Source organism: Stylophora pistillata, chromosome 8 (genome assembly GCF_964205215.1).
Source record: "Stylophora pistillata chromosome 8, jaStyPist1.2, whole genome shotgun sequence".
Lineage (NCBI taxonomy): Eukaryota > Metazoa > Cnidaria > Anthozoa > Scleractinia > Pocilloporidae > Stylophora > Stylophora pistillata.
In genome coordinates, this window is record NC_142526.1 from 12,791,558 (window position 1) to 12,798,240 (window position 6,683).

The 6,683-nt window shown below is 37.9% G+C and overlaps 2 pseudogenes; one reads left to right on the forward strand and one right to left on the reverse strand.

Annotated features, from left to right (window-relative positions):
* Positions 1 to 3,782: 3,782 nt before the first annotated feature.
* LOC148725035 (uncharacterized) lies at positions 3,783 to 4,708 on the reverse strand (annotated as a pseudogene).
* A 291-nt stretch (positions 4,709 to 4,999) lies between these two features.
* On the forward strand, positions 5,000 to 6,683 carry LOC148725036 (histidine N-acetyltransferase-like; annotated as a pseudogene).

Sequence of the window (6,683 nt, forward strand, 5' to 3'; positions counted from 1 at the left end):
GTCGTAGGATTTTTCATGAGGGAACGAATCATCCAAAGTCTACAGTAGTTAGCCAATAGTTTTTTAATGATATTTTCTCTTTATACAAATTGTGGCAAGATTCAACGCTGTCCAAGCAGATGTGAATCTAATTTTTTGCTATAAATTTTTGTTATAACCGAGGGCAAAATTGCTGACTTTTTTATTACTAAAAGATAGAAACAGGAAATACTTTTAAAAAATAGGCACTTAAGTCCTTTGGAGTGAAGCTAAAAATTTTATAGTAGCACTTGAGAAAGAATGCGCAATTGATGGCCTCCATTGACTATCTTACTTTTCCTTGCTGTATGTGGTCTTTTCTGACAAACACTTCACAATTTAAATATGAAAACAAATTGCACATTCAGGAATTAAGAATTAAAACAGACTAAAGAGGAATCTATCAGAAAACCAACGAAGATTGTCTTCCAAGGCTACTTGACCCACTTACGTATGCTTAAGAAAACAGATGGTACTAGATTAACCTGGCTTTTCACTTCTCTGACAAAGCTCAAAATATGAGAGAGATATCAAAAACACGAAAATCGTTGAGGTGCTCAGTAGGTAACGTTTTAGTGAACTCATGCTTTTGTACAGAGAAGGGGGAAAAGCTTTGTTGTTGACAACGACCTCAGATAACAAAAGACTTTTTACTTTAACCGCAAAAAGTGCAGACTTAGTGATCAAATTGGTTTTCTCAACACACCATTATCTTTGCCCTCCTTTTTTTGAGGCAATGTAGTCACAACGTTATATAAGTAAAGTAGAAACCAGGCGCTAGACATTTCAATTTACCTAACCATTCTAAGCAACGCATGGCAATCTGCGGTCTTTCCTTACACTTAGGTAGCACGGAAAGCCGGAAAACTCTTGAACAAAAACTCATCTTTCAAACCGGCAGTCTAAATCCCACTGGTATCAACGAACGCTTTTCATTCCACTAATTTATTCGGGTTTTTCTCGTTGCCATGTTCCCACTAATCACGTAGCTCCTTTTTCTGCCTTTAAAAGCACACACAACCCACAATTCCGCTATTCGCTCCGACGAAGTGCTTACGCTCGAAACGTCAGCTTTTATAATCATAACGGTGGCCAATTTACCATTTCAACTTTGTTGATATATTCAAATTATTACGTTACCCCCACCGACGCAGCCCCAAACAGTTTCTTTAGAAACTATCAGCCTTTATTCATTCCTAATACTCAGTATTCTCGTTTTAGATTTCCATATCATTAGTTAAGCCTCTTCGAAAGAAAACTTTAGCTTTTTGTGTTGGTGAGCAGTGCTTTGGTAATCTTTTCTTAGCACAGTATCGTTTTAATCAGCATATCAGGAAGATGTTTCACATCACAAAGATTTCGAAATATGTGCTATCAGTATTGAGGGTTCTACCAGGTAAATCTGAGGAGAGGTGATCGAGATCAAAACAGTCATTTGTAAAGAGTTAAGTTAGTTGGTTGAAATTGCGTTATTTGTTTGCCGTTATCGAAGTTATTTGGGTTTCAGATATCAGTTTTGTATATTTCCTGTTAGTGGACGTACTTTGTTGGTCTAGTGACCTTGCCCTTGGCAATCAAAGATTGATTATTTGATCATTAAGTAAGATGCGGTTCATTTGTTACATTCTTGTAAAAGTGTTTGGATTGTTGCTCTAACCACATATTCCAAGGTCAGTTGTCCAGCGTCCCGGATCATACCCAGCTACCAATAGTGACTACATAGGTCTGTAGTGCAGAGGAGCTTTAGAGGAGTGATGAAGTGCATCAGAGCTAAAATTAAAGTTATTCAGAGTTAATAAGAGTCAGCGGAGTGGTTAAAGAGAAGAGTAAGTTGGATTTTCTGTAAGTACAATTGTATCAGAGAATAAAGATTAAAGAAGACTTAGAATGAACAGGGCAAGAGTAATTATAGTGCGCCGATTTCAATCTAGTAGTTTATATACGATATTAGTATAATTTCAGAGCTGAGCAAAGGGTTTCTAGCAATCTGATTGGTCGAGCGGTTCCTTATATGACGCTATATAAACCGCTCCGCGCGGTTTACATAAAATGTTAAAATAAAATGTTAATAAATGTTACTAAATTGTTATGATTTTAGAAATTTCTCTGTTGTTCAGCTCTGAAATTATACTAAAACAATTATTCGCCTCAGGTTCGGTGAATATCATCGAATAATCCCCTCGACTTCGTCTCGGGGATTATTCGACGATATTCACCTCGCCTTTGGCGAATAATTGTTAAGTAGTTTTTCTAATAATAAAATAATTTCTTGTGTTTTTTGTTTTGTCATTAGGCTTTGACTCCGAGGTAAAAACCTTTTAGATCGTTAAATGTGTGGTAGCAAGCAAACAAAAGACAGATCTTCTCTTTTTCAGGGCACGAACACAGACGTGCGGTTGTCACTTCTGTCTGCGAGCTCGCGTTAAAAAACAGCTCCTGTGACGTAATACTTTTTGTTTGGCATGTTAACAATCAGATTTTGACTACGCAAAACAATCAATGGTCAACCTTGCGTGTTTGGGTCATGTTTGCGGAAGCAGCCATTAAGTAGCGCGCATTGATCAATGCAAATTACTACACGTAAGTTGTTTCAGTCTTTGTCATAGCGGTTGTAATAGGCAAATTCTTGCTTCATCATCAAAATTTCTGACAGCAAAATTAGGACTACGCAATGTATAAGAAAAAAATAGGCTCTTATGGAAAAAGTGTGCTGAAGTAGCAAGGATTTTTTATCTACGTTCTCATATCCTTGCTTGCCCACTTCGTGTTTCGGTTCCACTGTAAAAAATTTGACTGATGAATTTACGGATTCATTTGATAGAATTATTGGAGAATTTATTGAGACTTGGCTGACTAGAGAACCATATTTAACATCATAAATTTATACCAGCATTGGTAATTCTAAAAGGGTTTCAACAGAATAACTAAAATTGTAAATTGTCAAAGAGTAAAAATCGAAATGATCATCCATAGAGGGTCTTTAAGAATGAAAAGCTTTGATATTTAGTCAAAATCATCAGCATTTGAGAGTCGAATAGCCACTTTCTCCTCTTTCAGATGGGACTGAGTGAAAATCGTTTCTTTTCTTGACAAAACGATGGTTTAGAAAAGATATGGTTGTTAAGGAACTAGGGCTTGTTTTAGAGAATTACTTAATGTCGGAAAATATGGGTTGCGGGCTAAACATTAAAAAGTAGTTTTCCCAAAGCCAATAAATGCTACAATGTCAAAAAAAGAAAAAAAAAACACTAAGAATTCATTCCTCTTCAAATTGCCTCCACCAAATTCTCGTGTTTATTTCCAAGCATCAAAATTAAATAAAAATTACGAGATGCTAGTGTTGGCGCTTGCCTAACGGAAAACAAGCAGTAAAGTGTACCACACCTATCAAAAGGCACGAAGAACTGGCGAAGTTTTTAAGTATTACTGAACCTTTTTCCCAGACAATAAACATATGAGGTCGTAACCACAATTAAAACACTTTCGCAGGGATGTCACAAATAAACAGCAAAGTACTTAATGACAAACAATCAATCTCCGACAGCCAATTTGAAAGCTAAAGAAAAGTCAATACACAAACTAAACACGTCTTCTAATGGAAATTAGACAAAGCCGTAACAATCAGAAAACTCATAGCGATAGCTAAAAGATTCCTAAAACAAAACCGTTGCAATCAGAAAACTGGTAGCGATGGCTAAAAGAGTTTTTAAACTCAAAAAACCTAAGAATTTGAATAGAAATCTTAAATTTCCTTTTCCGCGTGCAACAGATGAAATGGGAGACGTCTGCGCGCAGACAAACTGACCAAAAAGTTCACAACACAAGTTTTAATCCCGATTATTTGACTAGTTGCTCTTGTTGTGGCTTTCAAAAACGTCCGAAATCAGCTTCTAATTAATCACAACGATGGCTTTATCGATGATGATGAATTTGTTGTTCTGTATACGACCTCTATGCATCGAAAAACCTCGACTTTCCGCACGATTCATACGCACCTTTTGACCTGGAAGAGCTTGATGAGTCTGAGAGTTTTGCAGAGTTTCGCTTTGGAAAACGAGATATGCGAATTTTTTCCTTTCTCATCTTTTGCCTTCTTCTCGGTTCTCTGAGCGTCACTCTTATCTTCTGCGCTCTTCTCTTGCTCCCGAATCTCCTCCAGCAAGGTGTCGAGCTCTGTGGGCTCGGGGACATCGATCCCAGATGCTTTCTCTTCTTATCTTTGCTTTGGTTTGTGCCGGGAGATCAGAAGTGCATATCGATCTGTCACTGCCCTCCTGGTAACCCTGAACTCTGGACTCTTCAGGGAATTCAAATAGGCGGCGATGCTTTCCCATACTTTCCCTCTCTCACTGCTTTTCGGTTTAAAATTGTGAGGTTCGCTCGTTACAGCTTCGCGAAGCATCAAGACATTATGGTCTTCCGTCCAAACAAAATACCTGGATTTACTTCATGTCAAAAGAACACGAAAATATATTTTTTTAGTACCAAAACTGAAGATTTATACCTTGAAGAGCAACTTAAAATTACCACAATGATAGGCAGGTCTAAAATAATAAAAAAATGATTTCAAATATCCCAAAATTCTCCTTAAAGAGATACAGAACATCTTACATTTCTTTTGAACTGGTTCTTGCTCAGCTGTAGAAATGTGGCCGGCCATGGTTTCGGACGCCTCTGAAAGAAAAGTCATTTTAGTTTGTTAAAAGTCGCTAAACTGTTGAACATTTGACTTCCGCTGGTCCGCCAATTATACATCAAACAATCATTACATTTTTCACCAGAACGTAAAACCTGCTCAGATTCAGTCGTCGACGAAGGCTGGACGACGTTTTGACAACATCGCACATGCGCAGAACACTCGCGCGGGAAAATTTTACATCCGCCTGTCGTCGATGTGCCATTTCGTTGTCGATGCTTAAGGTCCCTATTCTTAACGTTAGAACGAATAAGACAAGGTCAACTAATGTGCAGTAATGTGGCCATGATTTTAAGGTTGTTCTACCTCCCAGGTTTCTCAACAACCATATCTTTTCGAAACCATCGTTTTTTCAGGCTGGTGAAAGGAAACCGTTTCCTCTCCTATCTGAAAGACGAGAAAGAGGCTGTGCTACTCGCAAATGCTGGTGATTTTGACGCAGTGTGAAAGCTGTCTGAGAGGATGGAAGGCAGTTTCGACTACGTTCCTCACAGGTTTCACAAATGACTTGCAGAACCCAACAGAATCAGTATGGTCGCTGAGAAAGGATCGAAAGTGATGGGTTTCACAACAATGAGCGTTGTTGACTGTGAAGAGTCAGTAGTTATCGAAGGTGGAAGAGTTGATCCTAATCACAGAAATAAAAGTATTATCGCTTTGGTATCTTGGATTTAAGCTAACCCGTGACAAATTCCCAAAGGTGGTTCGTACAAGGTACACGGTATGATCTGGGCTTTACCAAGGAGTGAAGAATTCAATAAAAAAGAAGGAGGTCAGCGATAAAGAACTGCACTACTACGATTTTTTAACTTACAAAATTGACCCAGAGCAAGTCAAATTTCAACACAAGTTAAAAAACTGTTCGAACCTTCGACCCTGCCTAAAAGAATAATTTTAGAAAAACGTTCTGAAAGACGCTGGTACAAGTTCGTTTCTCCCTAACAACATTCTGGTTATTGACTGGCAACCGTTTGAAGTCATCCTATCCAACATCGAGCACATCACACAAGACCGAGATCGATATTTTGTCGATTCATCAAATGGTTATCAGGGCCAATTGAATCCACTGTCTTCCAGTCTGGGAAGATTTGTGCAATTGTTATGCGGGATGGTGTGGTCCTCGACGATCTACGCTAAGGACTCGAGGCTTTGTCGATTTCATGTGATCCATCAGTTAAAGAGTGCTTGTCAGAATGCACAAGGAAGCTTTTTATTCAGCACCTATCAAGATCCTTCCCTCACCAAGTATTGTAAAGAAGTCCTTAACGGCATTCCAGGTGTTACAAGGTTACATTGAGGGTAAATTGGAAGGCAGCACAATTCAAAAATAGTTTGCGACAGAAGTTATAAGCATGATTTTCATTTCTGTATGGGAGTGAGAGAACACCCCTCATTATCTATACGTTTCCTATGAAAGAATAGATTTGAAGATGGTCTTTTTCATTTTCAAAAACCTCTGATTTACTGCATATCTCCTATATCCCAGTTACCACTTTTTATGTAGATTACCTATGTTTACTCGGACAGGTCTTGTTACATGCCTTATTTATCATGAGTTCGTGTATAATAAGTATTGAGCTATTTCTATTAATTTACCTACCTATTTATGCGCTTAATTTCAAGAAATCCTGTACAGGGGAACTTTGCTAGGTATAAAATCGAATCAGTAGTACTCGTTGTTGCTCATAGCTCCAAGTCTCCTCAAGAGCTTTATTAATTTATTGATGGTTTCGGAAAAAACAGTTTTGAACCCCGTTATTAATGTTCCGTCATTCTCGTAATCACTAGTGAAAATTCAATCTTGAACGCCAACGACTGAGTTCAAGTTTTGTAGCCCGTTAGGACGATGCCATTAAATTCTATACATTAAAGAAACAAACACACATTAAGGGATGCATTTTATTTCAATTTTCATCTTCTTGTTTGCTGATAAAATGAAGACGATTGAAAACACAAGATGTATGATTTG